At 36.1% G+C, this 23,914-nt stretch overlaps 1 pseudogene; it reads right to left on the bottom strand.

Moving 5' to 3' along the window:
• Positions 1-1,163: 1,163 nt before the first annotated feature.
• Positions 1,164-1,984, bottom strand: LOC124238691 (4-hydroxybenzoate polyprenyltransferase, mitochondrial-like; annotated as a pseudogene).
• Positions 1,985-23,914: the final 21,930 nt, after the last annotated feature.

Genomic DNA, 23,914 nt, shown 5'->3' with positions numbered 1-23,914 from the left:
CACTAATCTGTTCTCCTCCTCTGTGTGTTTATCTTCCACATATGAGTAAAATCGTACAGTATTTGTCCTTCTCCATCTGATTTATTTCGCTTAGCATAATACCCTCAAGGTCCATCCACGCCGTTACAAATGGCACAATTTTGTCTTTCTTATGAGTGAGTAGTATTCCATTGTATATGTATACAACATCTTTATCCCTTCATCTGGTTTTATATATTTTGAAGGATTGTGATTAGGAAGATACACATTTAGGATTTTATGTCTCCTTGATGAATTGACCCTTTTTTCCAGTTTTATTGAGCTATAATTGACATACAGCACTGTATAAGTATAAGGTATACAGCATAATGACTTGACATGCATATATTGTGAAATGGTTACCATAATGCTCACTTAACATCAACCATCTCATATAGATAAAAGAAAGAAAAAAAGTGGTTTTTTCTTGCGATGAGAACTTTTAGGATCTGCTCTCTTAGCAACTTTGAAATATACCATACAGCAGTCTTAACTATAGTCATCATGTTGTACATTACATCTCCAATACTTATTTATCTTATAACTGGAAGTTTGTGCCTTTTGACTACTTTCATCCAATTCAATTACAAATTGACCCTTTAACACTATGCAACATCATTATTTATCCTTCATAATATTCCTTCCACTGAAATAAACTTTATCTAATAATTTGTTTAGCCATTCCATATAAAAAAAAGAAGTTTTTCTTGAATTATAGTTTTTGTCAGTGAGTAAAGGTTACAATAAAGAACAATAAGTCCCAGTTTTCCATAGCTTTATTTTTCCCTAAAAAGAAAGCCCATTTTAGTACAGAATAGAATGCATATTCATTTAGATGTGTATTCTAATGCACATGAAATTTTTTTCTTAAGTGCCAAAACTCATATAATTCACATTATTTCAGAGCAGGAGAATGCATCAACTTAAATACTCAAGGTCATCTCAAATCCTGAAGAGTCCTTGGTTTCTGTGATAGGGGAAGAATTTTGCTAGCAAATAGTTGGACTAAAATTTGGGCAAAATCCCCTAAGTCTTCATCTTCTAATTCTTAATTATTTCATATATTGTAACAGATTGCTTATTCAAGTCTAATTATGTGCTAACAAGACCCGAGAGTGCTTTGTCAAAATTTGTTTTAAAAATTCCTAGATAAACTTCATTTGCCAATTTTCTATTCTACTGTCTATATTTTTCTTCATTTGGTCTGTCTTCTTTTCTTTCCACAAATTCCCAAGGACAATCTCTAGAAGACCATTAGTCATATTGTTTGGTTGGAGGTAAATTTATTTCCACAATCCTCAAGAGCGGATGTCTAGAGTGTAGATCTGACAAGCCACTTGGTCTCCAGCAGCCAGAGCAGGGCTGTAGGGAGGGGTCTGATCACTGTTCACTCCCACAGGCTCAGTCCCTCCAGCATCACGATGCTGAAGCCACTGAGCCACTGCTTGGTGTTTTCACTGAGCTGCAGTGCTGTGGACTTAAGACCAATCGGAACATCATCTCTTTTGTCCTGATAGGCATAATCGTATCATATATTAGTGCACATGCAATTCCAGAAAAAGGAAGAGGCAGGTGAACAGATGGATCATAGGGACCCTTGATAACAGACCATCCAAGGAACACTCTTCAATTAAAAGTCAACCCCAAAGCTAAGACTAATTGGCACCAGTATGTAATTCTTTCTGTTAGTGGGTAGGTGATGACAAGAAGTAGGGATCCTTCTCTCAGAGCTGTATTTTTTATTGTAGTCCCAGTCCCACATGTCATTAACAGTACAGCCTGTTCCATGCATCAGAACAGCTCCAATGCCAAAGAGGTATAATATGTATGACTCTGGAAAACAACCTGGTTCAAAGGCCAAATCAATGCTCCAAGTACATGGCAGACACAGCAGCCAGGTTCCAATGGACTTGTCCAACTGTATGAGGAGCAGGTAGGGCTGTAGAGGGTGGGGAGCCCAATCCATGGCCTCCAGTGCCACAGGCTGAGTGACTTCTGGGCCTGAGGGCTGCCCATCCCCCTGCAGCAGTGGACACCAAGGTCAAGGAGCAGGCCCAGGAGTCTCGCAGCCATGCCTGCACAGGCCCACAGGCCCCAGGAAAGCCTGCAGTGGGGAGCCTAGGAGCAAGATCTCCCTGTCATGTGCTCTTTGTTCTGTTCTTTTCATTTTCTGCCTTCTTTTGGTTATTGGGTACTTTTTATGATCCCCTTGTATCACCATCATTATCTTATCAGCTACACCTCTGATTAGTCAGGGTTCTCCAGGAAAGCAGAACCAATAGGATATATCAAAAGATTTGTTTTGAGGAATTGGCCTATGTGATTGTGAGGGCTGACTAGTGGGAAATCTGCATGTTCAGACAGGAGTTGACGTAGTCTGAAATCTAAAATGTAGAATAGGCCAACAGCCAGAAATTCAGGTGGGATTTTTAAGTTACACTCTGGAGGCAGAATTCCTCACTCTCCAGGAAATGTCAGTTTTTGTCTTAAGGCTTCAACTGATACAGAACATATTCATCATCACAACAGTCCCTCATGTTCCCATTTTATTAGCCACACCCTACCTTCTCCTTAACGCCTGTCAACCGCAAATCCGCTCTCCATTTCTACAACTCTATCTTTTCAAGAAGCTACGTAAATGAAATCATAGAGTATGTGCTTTCTGAGATTGTTTTCATTTTCCACTTAGCAGAATTCTCTGGGGTTTCATCCAGTTTTCCTTATGTCAGATAATTCTATCATTTCTGTCATTTTGGTCCCGTATCTATTGATTGTGTTTTTTAAATTGAGACTGGGATCTTCCTGGTTTTTGATAGGAGGAGTGATTTTCAACTGAAATCTGGACATTTTCGTATTATGTTCTGAGGCTTTGGATCATATTTAAACTTCTGGTTTAGATGTCTTTTTCTGACATTGCTCCATCGGGGAAAGCAGGGGAATGTTGCCTTGTTACTTCCAGATGGAGGTGGAAGTTCAGTTTCCTCACTTGGCCTTTGTTGAGAACAAAGGGAGTAGGAGCTCCTTGTCACCTTTGGTGGGCATGTGAATTTGAGCTCCCCGTGTGGAGTCCACTGACACTGTGGTGGAGATGGCCTCACTGCTGAGTGGATGTGAAAGTCTAGGCTGTGGCCTCCATTAACTCTGTGGTGAGGGACTCATCACCAGCTTGTGGAGATGAAAATCCTAACTCCTTGCTTGACCTTCTCTGATACCACCTCTGGGGGATTGTTACAGCGCTTCACTACAGCCTCATGAGAGTGGAAGTGTAGGTTTCCCACTCAGCCTTTGCTGGTATGGAAGGGATGTGGCCATAGCTTCTTCTGTGGTTTTGATTGAAGTAGATTGGTTATTGTCTAAAAGTTTTCTGTCTTGCTAAACTGGTCTTTCCCAGTCCCTTGGCTAGAAAGAACAAGCTTTTATGGAGGCTGTTTTGTCCGTACTCTTTAGCATTCCTAGGCTGCCAGCTTCTTCAGCTCCAAATCTGGGATATGAAGCACAACGTGATGCCACAGAACTCACCACCATTTTGTCCATTGGATGCTGAGCTCCCTACTAGTCTACCTTCTTCCTGCTATCTTTCAGAGTCCTAGAGTTCTACATACACATGCACACACGCGTATGCACACACACATTCATATACACAAATTTATATCTCTGTCTATCTATCTATCTATCAATCATCTAACTATCTTAGTTTTCTAGGGCTGTCATAATTGAGTACTATACATCAGGTGGCTTAAACAATAGAAATTTACTTTCTCACAGTTGCAGAGGCTAGAAGTCCATGATCATGGTTTCTTCTAAAGCCTCCGTTCTTGGCTTGTAGATGGCTGCCTTCTTACTGTGTCCTCACAAGTTCTTTCCCCTATGCATGCACATGTCTAGTGTTTGTGTGTCCAAATTTTCTCTTCTTATAAGGGCACCAGTGAGATTAGATTAAGGCCTACCCTAATGGCCTATTTTAACTTAATCACCTCTTCAAAACCTTATCTCCAAATATAGTCACATTCTGAGGTACCGGGGCTTAGAGATTCAACATATGATTTTTTGGGGAACAAAATTCATACCACTGCACTCTCTCTCTCTGTATGTATGTGTGTGTGTGTATATATATATAGTGTCCAGGAATTTAGTTGTACTTAGAGGAAAAATAGAGAAAAGTACATGCACTCCATCTTCCCAGAAGTGGAAGTCTTCCTTGTTATTGGTTTTAAAGTCATCGCTTTAAAGATGACATTGTATTCTGGCCTCCCCTATACCTAGCGAAATGTTAGCCATCATTTATTTATGGAGTTGTATCTCTCTTTGTAATATACATTTTTTTTTCTTTTGATTTTCGGCAGTTTGACTGCATGTGTCCAGAGATGGTCTTATTTGTGTTACCTTACTTTTCATTTGCTGGGCTCTTTATAGTTTATATTCATCGTCAAATATTGAAAATGTTCAGCTCTTATGTCTTCATATGCTTTTTCTGTTCCATTTTCTCTCTCCAGTCCTTTTGGAACTCCAATTACACGTGATAGGACACTTGATTTTGTGTCACATATTATTGAGGCACTTTTTTTTTCTTATCATTTTTATCTCTATTTTTAAGATTGGTTAATTTCTGTTGAACATTTTCTACATATGTTGATCATTTCTTTGGCCGTCTCCAATTATCTGTTGATCCGGTTCAATGAATCTTTTATTTCAGTTATTGTCCTTCTAAATTCTAAAATTTCCATTGTTATTTTTTTATATTTCCCTTTTCCCTGCTGAGATCCTGCATATATTCACTCATTTTGATAACAACTTTTTATCTTTGTATATATTTTTATTAGCTACTATAGAGCTAATAAATTCCAACTTTTGGATTATCTTGGAATTTGTGTTCATTCACTATTTTTTTCTCTTAAACATGAGCCACATTTTCCCACATGTTTTCATGTATCTAGTAATTTTTATTGTATACTAGATATTGTAGATAATACTTAGTAGAAATTCTAGAAATTCATTAAGTTCCTCTGAAGAATGTTGATTTGTGTTTTTCAGACAGTGAATTATTGGCTGTTAACATTCAGCTTGGTAGGCTTGCTTTTGTGCTTTATTAGAAGAGATCTGTTTGGTTTTATCTTTTTTCAAGATAAATATTGTAGTCCCGCTACATCATCTATGTAGCATAATCTATTAAGGTACAATCTCGTGGTGTTTCACTGAGAATAACACAAACTCAAAATTTTATCTCCCTTCTGTGGGAAGAAACTGAGCTCCCTGCCCAGCCAATTCAGCCTTCCACTTGATGTTTTCCACTCTTATCATTAGAGTCTTCTCTATGCATGCACAGTTTAGGAAACAGCCAATGATTTGAGGATGGTTATACACAGATTTGGAGCCTATCCTTTCAGTGTTCTCTTCCTTTCCAGAATCTTCACACAATTTCCAGTAACTCTGGCAGCTCCAAACTCTGTCCTCTGAGACCTCAAGCCACTGAGACAGCAGTTTTCTGCTTGAGTTCTAATCACCTCATGTCATGTGGACTGGAATGTGTTTTAGTAGAAAAGTGAAACTCACTTTTAAGATATAATTCTCCTAATTTCATATCTCTATTTGTTTGATCTCCCAGGCCTTCATATACTTATCTTAAAAAATATTTTGTTTAGAGTTTATAATTGTTATCTGGGAGAGGGTTGTGTTATACCAATGAAAGCTTCTCCACCATACCAAAGCCAAAATTCTCTTAATTTATATTTGTAAGTAAAAGAAAATGGCCAATTAAAGAATGATAAGAAGGTAGAAGAAAACATAAATGATAATAATTTACTGGTTTCTTAGAATGGTACATGTAAAGTGCCTTCCAGTGGATGTTTGAGTATTAGCAATCCTGTTTTGTTTTTATCTGAATAAATGTTAGGAATATCAAGTGGTTCAAATCAACTATGAAATAAATTGATAAAAACAGAAAAAGTCAAAGAAATATCAAATTTGGCTTTATAGCCCATGTCAAAACCTAATTTTTAGACTGAGTCTCACACCAAGTTTTCTAATTCTAAGGCTACATGGAAGAATTTCAATTACCATATTTAAGACTTCAAAGGAGAAATAAATAATAATGCACTTTTAAATTTTTTATTAGATTCTGTGAAAAATAAGGTTTCTCTTCTTATGACTCACAGAATTGTTCTCTCAATAAGATGCCGGGCAGTGGCCGTCATGTGCAGCAGCATTTGCTGAGCACGTAACAAGAATGTGTTTAGGGAATATTGGTGAGGAACGATTAGTGTCCCCAGATATCATTTTTTGTGCTTTTTCAAAATGCTTCTTAAATTCTATAAAATGCTTGCAAACGGCTTTAACTGTCACAGAGTAAAGTAACAAGCTAGTTCCCCTGACTGAGGAGGCTTGATTTCACAAAGTCAAATTTGTACTCTTGTGATTTCAGGCAAATTTCTTTTTCTTCCATACATAATTTCAGGAATCAAAATTAATTCTTCTTTACAGCTATTCCTATAAAATTTGTTGTAGGAAACAGAATTAAATAGAAATGCAATTAGTTTCAAAGAATAAAATAATAATCATGTCAGCCTAAACATTGAATTTCCCAACTATGCCCACATTTTGGCCTACCTTTTCTATTATTTAAGATGGTTTTTGTTCTTAAGGCCTTCTTTTCTTAGTGTGCTTGTGAATGAATGGAAAGGCTGCCTCTAGGAAGATTAAAAAGTAATTTTCTGGGAAAATACTTTTATACAATTAAGCACTTTTTTAAAAGATAAACATTAAGCATTATATGCACAATTATGGTCTTTTAAGCAACTATGAGCTAAGCTACTAAATCCCATTGGGTAAATCTGTATTCACACTTTACTTTTTTCAGCCCAACGTTGTTTACCAAATAGACCAGAAATATTATGCAATTCAAGTTTGAAATACATGTTATCTATAAGAAAAATATCAGTTATTAAACTGGTTATACATAAAATTTTGAGGTTTTTTTCTTTTTTTGTATACATGTTTCATTCCTAATAGTTTTTATTTTTACTTTTTTGAATTTTATCTGAAATAAAATGAAAATAATACCACCAACTCAAAATGGTAATGGCTAAGAACTTTTCAGTACTGGTCAATTTGATAAGATATTTGGACATTATCCATGCGGCTTCATTATGGCATTTCTCTCTGTGAAGATGGAAATGAGTGTTTATTAATATTTATTTTACTTATAATGTGTATACATGTGTGTGTATTTCTCTTATCTCTTAATCGTCTGCCTCTCACTCTCCTCTCCCCGATGCTCCCCTCAGGCTATTATTTCAACTTCACAAGTGTGTATTTTGCTGGTGACCTTTCTAATTCATCACTCTGTCTGGGTAGGTGTTGATCATTTGCCTTCTGTTGCTAAGTACAAGTTTTCTTTTCAAATCCCATTTACTCTCAAATAGTTCCTGCTTGTCAATTGGGTAGCGTATATTGGACTTCCTAGTATTCTTTTGCACCTACTGGTTCAAGAAACAGAGAAGGCACGCATTGGGTGAAGAAAAGTGTACATATCCAACTATGGGCTCTCTCTGGGGAATTGTTATGTCAGGTTCTCATCTTTATTAACATTTATTTTGCTTTTTGCTGCTTCTGTTAAAATGTATTTACAATTTTCAATAATTTACATCTTGTTGAACTCATTGCAGTATATTGAACGCAGAGAATTGTAGTTATGTTTTGGCTCTTATCTCCTGCTATATATGTTAATGACTGTGCTGTTTTATATTTCAGAATAGTTTAACATGTAATTGTATCTAAGACACCTAAAAGTAATTGTGCTACTTATAAAATAGCAATTGCATTAATAAAATTAAGCAAAAGCAAAGTTTGACTGAATATGTCTTGGTTATGTCACCTATTCCTGTCACCTGTCTGTCCCATAATATTTGCTCAATTTTGAATTGCATTTATATAATGTGATTGAATATTGTTCACACAAATGCCACATGCACTATTGCATTTTTTTAGCTGTATCTTCCTTTGATTTAGGAGGATGAAGTTTATTCAATTCATAGTTATTGAAGACCCACAGGTGCATGCCATTTCTTATGATTTACCTGCCAAAATGCTGCTTGCCAGAGCTAGAGCCATATTTATAATCTTTCTCAAATTCTCCAAATTTATTGAAACATTTAAGATGCTATATGTTAGAGGCAATGTCAATAATGGTTCAATTTTTAAAAATTAGGAGTACTAGATGTTTGGCATGGTATACATTCTAGATTGTAATTAGATTCCATCTCTTGATTATAGGCCAAACTGACTCCATTGACATTGTTTCTCTACAGTCCTATGTTGAATAGGCTGTCAAAGGTCTCTTCCTTCTCAAGAGGACAGGGTAGTGGATTAATGTTCAAGGGACAAGGTGTGGCAATCCTTTTGTCACCAGACATGAGCCCTAACCTACTTCTCTCGTTCTGCTTAAAAATCTACCCTTTATGTTTGACCTAATTCTCTTGTATTCTTGAAAGGCACAGGTGTTCCTTTATCTAACACTTGGGGCCTTGAGCTTATGTCATTTTCAGCTATGTTCCAGGAAGAAGCTCTAAGCCGCAGTGGCCAGGCACCCAGCTGTGCTGAACTGGACCAGGCAGGCCCAGACCACAACCACAAAACTGAAACCTTGGGGCTGGCCCCCTGGCCGAGTAGTTAAGTTCACGCACTCTGCTGCAGGCGGCCCAGTGTTTCGTTGGTTCGAATCTTGGGCGCGGACATGGCACTGCTCATCAAACCACGCTGAGGCAGCGTCCCACATGCCACAACTAGAAGGACCCACAACGAAGAATATACAACTATGCACCAGGGGGCTTTGGGGAGAAAAAGGAAAAAATAAAATCTTTCAAAAAAAAAAACTGGAACCTGTACAAGCGGCCAAAAGTTGTACTAAAGTAACCTGCCCTCATTAATGTCGTAAATTCCCCTCCTCTGGGAGAGGTGAAGCAGCCATTTTTAGGTCATGCAATGCATGTAGAAGCGTGACTTCAAACCATGCATGTGCAAGCTTATGCCCGCCTCTACATACAATAATGAAACTTCTCCTTTGAATGTTCATTCCCCCTCCCAAATAAAGATACCCACCTCCTTGTTCTCAGGGGGCCATAGCTTTGGGAAATTATCCCCTATGGTTTCCATCTTTCTCTTTGCTGCATGCCACAAATGAAAATCGATTTTGTGAAACAACTACTTCTGAGCAGTTTAACTTAACTCTCAAGAAGGGACCCGTGTTTGATCCAGTAACACTTTTGCTGTACACTTTCCAACACTGGTGTAGACCAAATCACTATTGATTTACACAATTTGTTCAGTTTCCTAACAGTATGAGGCTATGAGCCCATAACTGTAGTTACATGTCAAAATAAATTGTTCCCAGATGGTATAACCATCTTATTAAGGAGAGATAAAACAACCAGGTAGAAGATATTAAACAGTCTTAAATAACGTAAACATTCTTAGTGTGTAAAGCCAAAGATGGACTAGGGTGTATAGCCAGAAAGAGTTTTCCTTAGTTAGAAGTTATCAAAAGAAAAAACGTTCTAAAAATGTTTGCTTGACAGATGTGAAAAATGATTGTTATTTAGTATTCCTAAACAATGATTAAGGTAGAAATGATGAAATACCTATAAATTCAAATGTTAAAAATAGGAAAGACAGACAGAGATTAGAGTGTCTATTGACCATTGTGTTAGAAATTCTCGTCATCCCTACCAAATGATCATTCAGCTTCTGTTTGGACTCTGGGAACGATGAGAAACTCATTATCGCATGATCAAGCCTATACCCTCCTTAGATGAATTTAATTGTCATTTTAGAAAGTATTTAACAAATATTTATTTCTATGGAATTTCCTCATGTCAGTAGACTTATGGGAGTTAAAGGCAAAGAATAAACTAAAAATATCATGTCTTATCATAATATATATTTTATTATCTGCTTTTGTTAAAAAGCAAAATTCTGCTCTGTTTCTAACTGCATGAAAACACTGATATGAAAATTAACAAAAAAGAGAATAAGCAATCTAAGACTGTGACTTTCCTATTTTATTCAGGTTGGGCTTGGTTTAAACTTGAGGCAAAGTTATGCATGCTCCTTTTGTTGTGATCTTATTGAGAAAAAATTTCCATCCCTTTTCTGAATAAGTAGAAGTATACTAAATGTCAATCTTCTTGCTAAACAAGTTTTAAGATATAGCTTGCAAGTGTATTATCAATCTTGAAATCTACCTTGAGGCCTTCTTTGTTGGGATGCGTGTAAAGCTAATTTAACTTAGCTCAGTTGTTAAACACTCTTTGCTGACTGTTCTAAGCTTTTTCTACCTTTCTTGACTGATAATAAAGCAATTTTGTGATGGTGGGTCAAGTGGTGTGTAGGCATGGATTATACTGTGCTTTTCTGCTTTCCTCATCTCCTGTTTCCAGCCACTGGGTATACTTGTTGGGATTTCCAAAAGGTCCTCCATAAATGGCATTATTCCTTTCTACCTAGTTCTGAACAATTCCAGAAGTAAAACAAAACAATAAAAACATGGAAGCTAAAATGTTCCTTTGTTGCTTATAGTGAGCAGGTTACTGTAGGCGTCAGGTCTGTTCCTTTGGCAGACTAATATCCTTGTTACCTCTGCCTTGTAGGTTGCAGGCAATCCTCGGTAATTGAGCTAGGCCACCACCACAAAGAGGCAACACTCCCAGACCAGTAGTGGAATGCGTGTCTCTGCAGAAGATAGCTTGCTCCCAAGAGGAAGGAAGGCAGAGATGAGCCAAGCTCAGAGATGAGCTAATTGTCTTAAATTTACCCATCCGACAAATCTTACCTTCCTAATGACAAAGAGAGGTGATCTGTATGCTGAGAAAAAATTCTTCCTCAGGGAAGTCAGGAGAAAGGGGAAAAAATATTCCCAATTAGCATGCTCAGTGAAAGGACATGGAGGCGAAAGTCTCTCTCTACTGATCACAGAAGCTTCACAACAGCGTTTTCTTCCAAAAGGCCAGTGTTTCAAAGGGACATCAAGTAAAGTCAAAAAATATTAATTGACATTATATTTTATATATTTTACCCAATTTAACTAGTTTCTTCTCCGGTTGTAAATTTTAATTCTAGGGGCAGTCACAAACACCCAAACCTCCACAATAAATGCCCGGCATTGCCACTGTGTTGCAACATTGATGCTTCTGCAACCCTTTATTAACAGTTAATTACTTCTTTCATTATTTCATAATAAGTCTACATTTTAAAAATCTATTGTCGTTTATAATGAGGTTTTTATATCATGACTTCCCTAGAGCACAAGAGGTTCTTAGTAAACATCTAATCCTACGCTCACATTTTAAACATAAAGAAACTGAAGTCAAGAGACATAGGCACATGTGAGGTCACAAAATTAAGAAAAAATGCTTTTTAAAGGAAATAACCATTTCCCGATTATAAAATGCATGAAGAGACTGGAGTAAATACTTCAGAATATGTTTATTTTATATATACATATCTCAATTAATATTTACTACTCTTATGAGGCATATAACATTATCACCCTAGTTTTATAGATAAGGAACTGAGGTTCAAAGGAATTATAAAACTGCCCAAGAACACAAGCCTAATAATTAGCATGTTTCTGACTTGACCTTCTCCGACTCCAGAGAACTGTGTTTTTTATAGAAAACTTGAAAAATATCAAACTATGTAATAAAGACCATAAAATAGTACAAAATTCCAAGACCTAGCAATATCCGTCATCAACAATTTGGTATGTGTTTACAATAATTCTTCTACTTTATATATTGACACATGTTTTAAATAAATGAAATTAGTGTTTTAGTATATATTTTTCACTTTTTAGTGAGATAAAATTCACTCTTTTAAAGTATACAATTCAGTGGTTTTTAATATATTCACAAAGTTGTGTAACTATCACCACTGCCTAAGTCCACAAATTATTCGTTACTCAAAAGTACCTGTAAAACCTTGTACCCACTAGCAGGCATTCCTCGTTCTCCCCTTCCACCAGTCCCTGGCGACCACTAGTATACTTTCTCTATGGATTTGCCTATTCATTCATATAAATGGAATCATATAATACAGAGCCTTTTATGTCTATCTTCCTTTACTTAGCATAATGTTTTCAAGTTGTTCATCCATGTTCACGTATGTTCATCCATGTTGTTAACATGTATAAGTACTTTCTCTTAAGGCTAAATACTATTCCATTGTATGGGTATACCACATTTTCTTGTCCATTCATCAGCTGATGGACAGTTGGGTTGTTTCTACCTTTTGGCTATTATGAGTAATGCTGTGAACATTCATGTACAAGTTTTTGTGTGGATGTGTGTTTTCACTGCTCTTGGGTATACACCTAGAGGTGGAATTGCTGGGTCATATGATAACTTTATGTCTAACCTTTCGAGGAACTGCCAAAATCTTTCCAAATTAGTTGCACCATTTTTCATCTTCATCAGCAATACATAGGGTTCCAATTTCTTCACATATTCACCAAAACTTGTTATCTGTCTTTTTGATTAAAATACATATTTTGTATCTTACATTTTTGCTTATTAAATTGTGTCATGATAATCTTTGTAGACAGATTATTTTATAATTATTTGGATATATGATTTGCAAATATTTTCTCCCAGTTGGTGGGTTATCTTTTCATTTTGTTCGTGATTTCCTTTGCCTTGTAGAAGCTTTTTAGTCTGATGTAGTCCCATTTGTTTATTTTTCCTTTTGTTTCCCTTGCCTGAGTAGACATGGTATTCAAAAAGATGCTGCTAAGACCAAAGTCAAGGAGTGTACTCCCAATATTTTCTTCTAGGAATTTAATGGTTTAACATCTTACATTCAAGTCTAATCAATTTTGAGTTAATTTTTGTGTATGGTGAAAGATTATGGTGTACTTTCGCATTTATAAAAAGACCAAAATTTACATTCCTTCCATCAGTATATAAGAATGAATATGTATTATGGATTTTTCATCAACTCTGAGGATAAGTTCTATTGAAAGGATAAAAGTTACATTTTTATTACTTTTGAATTTGAAAAATGTTCCCAGCTTCTACTGGCCATTTGCATTTTCTTTTCTGTAAACTATTTTGTTTATAAATGTTGCCTCTCCCTGTGAATATTTGTAACTCTGTATTTGTTGTAATCAATCTATATGACTTCTTTGAATATTACATGCATATGAACCTTTGTCATATTGATTGAAAATGTTCATCTCAATTTTTTTAAATTTCGTTTCTAATGTGTATTATAGAGATATACACGAATTTTACTTAAAGAGTAGAATTTATTAATCCTTGGTGGCTTCTTACATTGTTTAGAGACTTAGAGTATTTCAACCACGAGAGATCTGTTAAATATTCGCCAATAGTTTTTTTTCCACTTTGTTAAGTTCATTTTACACTTGTCCTTACTACCTGCAGGTTTTATTTTGATGTATTATATGTGTCCAAATCTGTTTGGAATCCTTAACAACTCTCCATTCACAGGGAAGGTAGAGTCTTTTAAACGGTCACCTGGATCTATCTCATTTCTCTTAGGAATTGTTAACACCGTTAACATTTCTTTGGCTTCAGACCAAGTTTCCATTTCTTGAGTTACCTCAGTAATACCTGAGTGTTAATTTGGGCTGTGTCTTTGCTTCCTAAAGGCAAAATTTTCCTTAAAACTCTGCCTGCTGTACCTCTCTCGTGACATGTCCTCAATTGCAAGTCAATTCTGGCACAGCACAGTTTATTTCCTTGATTGAATTTCTTTTTCCAAGTACCCAGTTTACCAAACATCAGTTTTCCGTTTGATATGTGGCTGTGTGTGTGTGTTTGCGTGTGTGTTTGGATAATGTATTGTCTGCTTATATGCTTTTTAATTCTTAGCCAATATTACACTTCTGAGTGTTATGGCTTTTCAATGTGCTTTAACTCAGCCAGGAAGTGTCCTTTTATCACACTTCTTTCAGAAATAACTATTCCTGACAGTTTGTTTTTCTTTAATGTTTTGATTTAATTTTTATTTTTCACATAATATAAAAATTTAAATAGTTTTACAAGGCAGTTGAGAGAAAAAATTAGTTCTTGCTACTATCTCTATCCCCATTCCTTCTCCTAAGACAAATACATCTTCAATTCCTTTAGTATTTCTGTGGATAATTAACTTCAAATCTTTAAATTTGCTTACACACACCTTCTTATTATTTTGGTTTTAGGCATTATCTACAGACTATTCCTTTATGAAAAAGACTCTTTTTGTCCTGTCCTAATAAACACACTTTCTCCCCTGGCCCTTTCTTTCTCTCTTTATTCCCCCATTTCCTTAATACAGTAAATTCATAATTATTGGTTAGAACAATATTCAGGGACTATATTGTGACTATGTGAAAAATAATCATAGCTAACACTTCACATTTCTTTTTTGGTACAAATCTGGTTTTTTCCTGTAAGTAAAAACTGTATCCTTTTGTTCAATTATTTAGTTAGCTTTTCATTATAAATAGTCCTTTATTATGAGTTTGCATAGTGCTTGATACATAAAATAAATTTCATTCAAAATATTTAGCATAATTCCTGAACATATGCAATATATTCTGCATATCACTATAATAATGTCCACATTCAAACCTTTAAATATGAGGACACCGCTGTTCCTCACACACAGGAAGACATGGTCAGCGGTCTAATTGTGCTGTTTACCATAGTGGTAGTTAATTTTTTTTAGTTTTCTTTTTAGCATCTTTATTTGAAAAGTATAGGCAAATTCCTCATTTTTACTTCAGTCCAAATCCTCAGTATTCTTTTTATTTCTGTTGTAATATTTTTAGTTTCCAAGAAATATTTCTTAGTGTTTTTGTCCTACAGCATTATTTTTATGGTATTGTAAAAGTCATTTTTTCTGTCATTATTTTCAAACACATCAGATTTTCTTTCAATGTCGTGCTCATGGAGCCAGCTCTCTGGAGCCCCTTGCCCTGCTCCGCTCTGGACTGGCAGCTCCAAAAGGGTGTTTCACTGCTGCCTGCTTGGCGTCCACCTTCCCCGCCATGGGGGTGCTGCTCTTCACCTCTTCGCTCTGTTTCACTTTCTATTTTCTGGTTCTGATCTCTTTATTTTCCTAAATGCTTCAAAAGATGATGTGCCTCTCACCACCAGAAAAAGTGTATGGAAAGTAAATTTTGTGCATCTTGTATATCAAAAATGTGCTTATTATATCCTCTTAATTGATTTATAGGTTTGCTGGGTGAAGAATTCTGGATTGAAATTTTTCCTAAAACTTTTGGAGCTAGTTTCCCATTGTCTTCTAGATTCTGCTGTTGAGAAGTCTAGCAGTCTGAAACCATTCCAATTCTTGATCTTTTCTATATGACCTCTTCCCCTCCTCACTCAGACAGGTTTTTAAGATTTTTTAGTTTGCACTTTTCTGAAAGTTCATGATATTATAGCTTTGTGTGGGTCACTTCATCCATTGTGCCTGGCTCTCAGTATATCTGCCACTCTTGACTCTGTGTCTTTGAATTCTGGAAAGCATTTTTTATATTTCTTTGATAATTTTCTACTCCTGGTTTACTTTATTGTCTTTTCCATATTCTAATAATTCAGATACTAGATTGTTCAGACTAAATCATGTACTCTTATGATTTCTTCTTTTTTTCGCTTTTTCTTCTTCTTCTTACTAGACAAGTAGTTCCTTAATTTTACTTGAATACAAATGCTCAGTATTCTTTTTACTTCTGTTATATTTTCATTTTCCAAGAAATATTTCTTGTACTATCATGTTATTTTTATAGCATTTTAAACATTATTTTTATCTCTTTAAGGATTAGTTACTGATTTTTTAAAATTGCTTTCTCCCTGCATTATTGCTAGTTTTCTGAAGTTACCATTTACTATTTCTTCTGATCTTTATCTTTCCCATGAGAAAATTCCTTCAAATATCTGGTGATCCATGGCTGTCTCTTCATACTTTAACGTGGGGCACTGAAAGCTCTTTAGGATCCCCATGTCATGGGGAGGTCTTATGACTCTTAGACTTTTTAGGGGTGGTGACTAAGTTGGGTTATTTTGTTGCAGGATTCACAACTCCTGTACATATAGATATTCACTCAGGCTGGTCAGATTTCCCAGAAAAGTTATTGTTTTTGGAGGAGAAGAGGACGTAAAGGGAGTATAAGCATGCAGGACAGAGTGATAGATGCCTAATGAGGGAAGTTGACTGTGGGTGTGCTTGTATGGGAGAAGGATATCTTACTGATTATTCTATAAATTTTCCTTTAATTCTCCTGGTTTCAATAGGGTATCCCTGGCCTCAGCTGTTGTCTTATCAGCCAGACTTTGTTCAATGTCTCTAGAAAACAATCCTTTCTTACATTGGTGCTGCGATAAAGTAGTTGCTTGGATTTATAATATAGGAAAGAAGAGCTGGAGTATTTAAATCTTATCAAATTGGTGTTCAGCTCATTCTTCGTTCCACTGTCCACGCCAGAGCTACCTAATGCAGCCAATCCCAGACTTTCTGGGATTCAGTAGTGCAAAGTACATTACACTCCACTTCCTAGACATTAGCTTTTCATGAGTTTATCCTTCTTAGGGTAGCCAATTTATTACTCCTCTTTCAATTGCTTTCCAACGTCCAAAATTTAGTAGTTGTTTTCTCCTCTACTATTCTTTGGCTTTTAAATTTAACTTCTTTACTTGTAATTTCTGAGATCTTAGTAGTGAGCAGAAGAAAGAATGTGTGCTTAATCTATCATCTTCAATCAGAAGCTATATTTGGTCAAGATTTTGGTTTTGATTAAATTAAGTCAATAAATTAGACTTGAATGTTCTTTGACATAAGTAATTTTTTTTCATATAAGTTCCCCATAATTTGCCTCTCAGTATTGAAAAAAATTGTTTTTGTTTTATACCTGTTGTAGATTCTAAGATGTCATTGCTAGTATAAGGAAAGTTAATCGTTTTCTGATATTTTTGTACCCAGACAGTTACAGAATTCTCTTATTAATCTACAATTGCTTAGTCTTCTAGATAGGTAATTGTATTCTTTCTTCATGATACTTTACTTTTGATGTGTACCTTTACCTGATATTCAATTAGATATAGACAACCGAGTTATGAAATAAACACTTTGCACAATTTTATTTGCACTTGAACAATTGCATATCACTGGAATTAGTTGCTACTTTAAAGTTTAAATATATTGTTTACAAAACTGTCTAGCCCTGCAGACTTATTTTTTTGGCCTGGAAAGATTCAGCCTGAACTAACATGTGTTGCAAATCTTTTTCTCTCTCTTTTTTTTTTCCCTCCCCAAGCCCCAGTATGTGGTTGTACATTCTAGTTGTAAGTCCTTCTAGTTTTTCTATGTGAGCCGCTGCCACAGCATGGCTACTGACAAACAAGTGGTGTGATTCTGTGCCCACAAACCAAACCTGGACTGCCAAAGGGGAGTGCACTGAACTTTAACCACTAGGCCATCAGGGCTGGCTCATAGCCCTGCAGACTGTTTTTCAATTGACAGCTGATATTTTAAAATTCTTCTGTTTTACTATCTATACAGGTTCTCTCTCTCTCTCTCTATGTATACATGTAAATATGTATCCCTGTATCTATAAACATATATAATACAAATATATTTTTTATATATACTATATAGTATAAATATATATAAATCTATGTAATTGATATATTACATATATAGTTATAGAAAATTTTTTAATTTACTCCAGTTAAAAATATTTTGTGTAATTATGTATAATAAACAATAATAATTTTTACAATATCCTGCCTACATTTCTTGTTACATCTCTTGCTGATTTTACTTGTATTATCTGTATTTTACTTTGGTTAGATTTTCCAGATAGTTATATATTTTTTGGTGAAAAAATTCTCACTTAAATATCAATTTTATCCCTTGTTAATTCATTTTTTTTACATTTTACCTTTAATATTTTCCCAAGTACTTTTATTCATCTTTATCAATTCATTGACTTGAATATTTGTCATTGATATTAATTATTCGTATTCACAGTGATATAATTAAAAGTTAGGAATTGGGGGCTGGTCCAGTGGCATAGTGATTAAGTTTGCATGCTCTGTTTCAGCAGCCCAGTGTTTCTAGGTTTGGATTCTGGGCGCAGACTAGGTACCACTCATCAAGCTACGCTGTGGTGGCATCCCACACAAAATAGAGGAAGATTGGCACAGGTATTAGCTCAGTGACAGTCTTCCTCAAGCAAAAGGAGGAAGATTGGCAACAGATGTTAGCTCAGGGCCAATATTCCTTACAAAAAAAACAAAAGTTAATAATTGACCGGAATAGATTAGCCACCTTTTACACTTTTTCAGAAAGTATCTTTTTCTTCTGAATATTCTGGAATTGTAATGTTGGTTTTTGTTATGGGTTGAATTGTGTTTGTGTGTTGAAGTCCTAACCCCAAGAACCTCAGAATGTGACTTTATTCAGAAATAGGGTCCTTGCAGATGTAGACGAGATGAGATCATGCTAGAGTAAGGTGATCCCCTAAGCCAATATGACAAGAGTCCCATAAAAAGAACTCGATATGAAGATACAGAATTTAGACAATAACAGCACCACATGAACATGAAGGCAGAGATTAGGGTGCTATATGTACAATCAAGAAACACCAAAGATTCTAGGAAACCACCAGAAGCTAGGAAAGGGGCATGGAATATATTCTCCCTCAAAACCCTCAGAAGGAACCAACCCTGAGACCCCTTGATTTCAGATTTCTAGCCTCTGGAACTGTGAGGCAATACATTTCTGTGATTTCAGCCACCCAGTTTGTGGTGCTTGGTTACAGCAGTCCTAGGAAACTAGCACAGTTTTCTATTGGACCTTACAATGTAAAAGAATTTTTTTCATTGCAAAAATAAATTGCAAAATATTTTGAAGTTTCTTTTTTAGATGAATACTAGATATCATTGTTAGAAATATTCAAAAGTCGCTTGAGATTTTATCCCTTCATAATATAAAATGTGATATATAACAACTTCTTAGTTCAACCAGTATTATTCTAGCTTATAAGGCACCAAGCACTGCTGTAAGTGCTGGGGAAATGGCAGTGAACAAGTCAGATAAGGTCTATGCTTATGAAATGTAAGATAAGTAAAATAGGAAACAGTTAATAAACACATAAATAGATTTTCAGATTGTGTTACAGCCTACGAAGGAAATATACAGAGTTGTATATTGCAAACTAAGAAGGGTAAGGCATGGAGAATGGTTCAGAGAAGGTTTAGCTAAAGAGATGATGTTCAAATAAAGCTTCAAAGATTGAGAAGGAGCCTGTCAGCTGGAATAGTGAGTGCCGGGAGCCGTAAGCCTACAAGTTAAGCCTCTGCCTTGTGACACGGTCCGGGAGAGAGATGAGGGGACGCACGGCGACCCTCAAGGGAATCTACCAGGTTGCCCCTGCAACGAGTCTCCCTGGTACTTTTGACTTTCCTGCTTCTGCTCACTCTGTACTGCACCTGGGGTTATTTCAGGGGAGGTCAGCCCGGCCCTGGGAATGAGAATGATACAATGCAATATTCTAGGGAAAGTTCTGGGGAAAAACATCTTCTAGGGAAAGAACATTCTGACCCGTCCTTTGGTCAGGTAAAGCGGTGGGAGTGGAGAGGGAACAAAGAAATCTGTGGCCCCCACAGATCTCTCTAGGAGGACGGTGGTTACCATGGCCCATTGAGTCAGGAGGCCGCTGGGGGTAGCCTCCTTGAAGTAAAGAATTGCAGAAGCTTGACTCCCCCCGGGCCTACAGGCAATCAATTGCTCTTAGGATTATTGTCTACCTTACAATCAATTGCTCTTAGGACTATTGTCTACCTTGCAAAAACCCACTTACGCGAGCCAAAAATATGTACTGTGACTGTTTCATGAAATCATCCTTGCATATCCTGAGCCCTATATAAATCATACATACACAAAATAAAGTTACACTTGGACACCAAACTCCTTGTCTCACTGCCTCCTCCTTCACCGATGCTGTCCATCCCTCAGGAGACCCTGTTCTGGCTGGGGCTGGACCCCAGCAAAAGAGCGCATATTCCAAGTAGAAGCAACAGTAAGTGCAGTCTACAAGCTAAGAATAAATATGACCTGTTCAGAAACAGCAAGGAAACCAAGTTTGCTGGAGCAAGGTACAGAGTGGTAGAAGTAGACTAGAACCAAAGCATATACAACCATGTAGTGGGGTTTGCTGTGTTTTGGCATCTAGTGTCCTTTTCTATTTTTCCTGGTAAGAGAACACAGTTGTCTTCTAGGGGAACCAGTCCCTTCCCCAGTCTCAGTCAGTGTGGATCTCTCCACCCACTTTCTCAGAGGTGGAAATTTGACTCAGGCCTGGCTAAGTAGCTCATCACATTACCTTGCCATGCACTTGTGACTAAATCAGAGGAGAGACTCTTGAGGGCAAGACACGCTCTCTTCCGCAGCATGAGAGCCAGGCATTTCATCATCATGTGGATACCTGATCATGATGCAGAGAGCCAGTCGAGTCACTAAGAACGGATCCTGGAGATATCCTCTAAGTCCTTTACTCGTGATACTCTGAAGCCAGATCTATCCTAATGGGACCTCTATTTTCAGTTTGATTTTCTGTCTATCAAGGTTATAATAAAAAGAGATTATATCTATTAATTCATCTTTATTAATTATATTGTTTAAATCATTTCCTTTTTTTCTACTTCTTCAGCGTTTGATCGATACCAGCATTTTAAAATCTCTCACTGCATTTGTATTTCTGTCAATGTCACATTGTATCTCAACATCTTAATGTACAGCTCTTCATTACAGCGTATACCGCTATTGATATAAAATGACCTGCTTTGACTGATAGGACTGTTTTGTTCCTGGCATTGTCCTTTGCTAGTAGGAGAAGCCAGGCTTTGCCTTTGGCTTTCTTTTTTCCACCTTTAGACCATTGCATATCCTTCGATTTTTAGACTTTATTATTTGTTTAAAATATTTCTTGTGAGCTGATTGTTGTTAGTTTTTGCTTTTTTTTTTTTTTTCAAGCAATCTGAGCTCTTACCCTAATGTGCCAGGCTTTAGATGCTCTGGTTCCTTAGTAATTTTCTGATTTCACTGGCAGATCTCCTGATCAATCTCATGGCTGTAGCTGCCTTGGCCTCCTTGCTAATCTTTAAATACTCCTGACACATTTTCTCTGTAGTGTGTACCATTGTCTAGCATGTTTCATACTTTACTCAGTTTACTTTGTTGATCATCTGACTCTCTTAGTGGAATGCACACTCGATGAGGGAAGGAATTTTTGTCTGTTTTCTTAACCACTCTACACTTGGGACCTAGAATATTGTCTAGTGAATAATAGGTACTCACAAATGCTTGTCGACTGAATGAGTTGAACAAATAGATCTGGTTTTTTTTTAAGCTATAATATTTAATTTCAGCATATATTTTTCTTATTTTGTGCTCCTTAGCTGCTCCTTTTTCTATATAAGTTGTCTTATTCTTATTTGCTTATGCATTTGTGGAATTATTTCAAAGTTAGTCATATGCTTTTAGTTCTACAAATGATTTTCTTAAAGCTTTTCTGTGACATTTACAAGGCAACATTATACTGTGAAATGTGGAGATTAAGATCAAACCCTTGCTTCAGTTCATCCCAAATGTGTGATTTACACAAATTACTTAACTTCTTTGTAACAGTTTTTTTATCTGCAAAGTGGGAATCATAACATTACCTATAGGTTGATTTTGAGAATTAAATGAGTGTATATTTTACAGTCCTTGGCACATTGTGAGCACTATATGGTTGACAGAAATTGTCTTAGTCTGTTTGTGCTGTTATAACAAATCACCACAGACTGGGTGGTTTAGACAACAGACATTTACTTCTTGTGGTTCTGGTAGCTGGAAATTCAAGATTAAGGTGTGGCAGGTGGCAGGTTCAATGTCTGGTGAGAGTCTTCTTTCTAGCTTACAGACTGCCTTCTTCTCCTTGTATCCTCAGATGGTGGGGAGCAGAGAGAGAGGGCAAGCTCTTATGTTTCTTCTCATAACGGCTTGAAGACTCCACCCTCTTGAACTGGTTACCTCCCAAAGTCACCACCTCCTTAATTTCATCACATTAGGGGTTAGGATTTCAACACATGAGTTTGAGGTGACACAGACAGTTCAGGACAGCATATGATTATTACCGTCATTACCATAAAATCATAGATATCAGTAACAAACTAGTAGTATTTTCCTCCCCCTTATGGAAGATGAGTGTAATCCTTTGTCCACCACTATTTTCCCATTCTATTTTACTTTAATCCACAAATACAACACTGTGTTCTTTTTCTTCTTCTCTCTTGATATGGTTTTACAAACAGTTAATTGAACATAGTGCTAGCCAACAGGCTACAAGTAATAAATTAAAGTCAACATGATCCTAAGGGTACACAGTTTAGTGGGAAAAGATACAATAAAGAGGTGAAAATATAAAACCAAATAAATATATATATAAAACATAAGAAAAATCTTCTGATTATGACAAAACTGCGCTGTGATAGAAAAATACTAGAAAGTTACCTTGGTTTAGGTTTGTCAGATAAGGCTGTCTAGTGTGATATGACTGAAATTCAGAACTGAAAAGATGGAAAGTTTAGGAATGTTGATAATAGAAAGACAGGGGCACCAGAAGGTTCCAGGCAAAAGTAACTGCACGTGCTCATAAGATTATTCATGTTTATCCTTCAAAACTTCCACCAGGATACAGATTATTCTCTTTTCATTAACTTTATCTCGAGGAGTTTCCACTCTCAATTTTTAGACTAATTTTTCTTTAGATACAAGGATTTTTATTCTATTATTTCTATTAGATACTGTTTGAAACTTCTATTTGAGTAGGATGAATTCTACGGCTCTGATCTAAGGGTCTCAATATTTTTTTTTAGGTTTTAAAATTTCCCTTCTTACTCTTTGAATTTTGGGGAATTTCTTGAGATTGACTTCTTTAGTAATTTGATTTTCTGTAGCATTCACGGTCTCCATTATTATTATTATTATTATTTTGGTGAGGAAGTTTCCCCCTGAGCTAACATCTGTTGCCAATCTTCCTTTTTTTATTTGCTTGAGGAAGATTAGCCCTGAGCTACATCTGTGTCAGTCCTCCTCTACTTTGTATGTGGGATGCCTCCACAGCATGGCTGATGAACAGAGCAGATCCACACCTGGCACCTGAACCCATGAACCTGGGCCAATGGTGTAGCGCACATGGAAATTTAACCAGTCAGCCACGGGGCTGGCCCCTTCTGTTATTTTTTAATATGTTAATTATGCTTTAAATTCTCTTTAAATTCCTCATAAAGCCAAACAGCCCCATTTTTATACTTTTATATTACTTATTTATAATTCAAATAGGCAAAGTCTTCTTTGAACCTTACTGAGAACACAAATCATACATTTTAGTGTTTATTTTTTTCTTTTCTTTTTCTATTTATTTAAGCAACTGGTTTAATAAGAATAAACCTCCACCATGTACTTCAAGAAGTTACCTTTTTTTGAACTAAAGAATCTTTTAAAAGACTAATAGTTTTTTCTGTCAGTAGGAGCTTTCTGATGGCTCAGTATCGGCTGATCATCAGATAGAATTAGACAAAGGTCAGTGAGGGTCCCTGCTCATATGTAAAGAAAATTTTTTCAAGTTCTGTTTATGATTACATGAGGAAAAGTAACATCAAATGGCAATTTGAGTACGGATAATTTCCTAAAATATTTTAATAATAATATTGACTGCAAAAAGAGAAAAAAAAGAATTCCATACAGAATATGTTTAGTTTCATATATTGGATAGTTTTGGTGTGAAACATATAACGAATTTGATTATTTCACATTGGTTAGTGAATTCTAGCTCTAAAATTGTCTTGACTTTTAC

The sequence above is a fragment of the Equus quagga genome, chromosome 4 (genome assembly GCF_021613505.1).
Source record: "Equus quagga isolate Etosha38 chromosome 4, UCLA_HA_Equagga_1.0, whole genome shotgun sequence".
Classification (NCBI taxonomy): domain Eukaryota; kingdom Metazoa; phylum Chordata; class Mammalia; order Perissodactyla; family Equidae; genus Equus; species Equus quagga.
The sequence above is the reverse complement of the archived record's forward strand: the minus strand, read 5'-3'. Positions and strand labels throughout refer to the sequence as shown.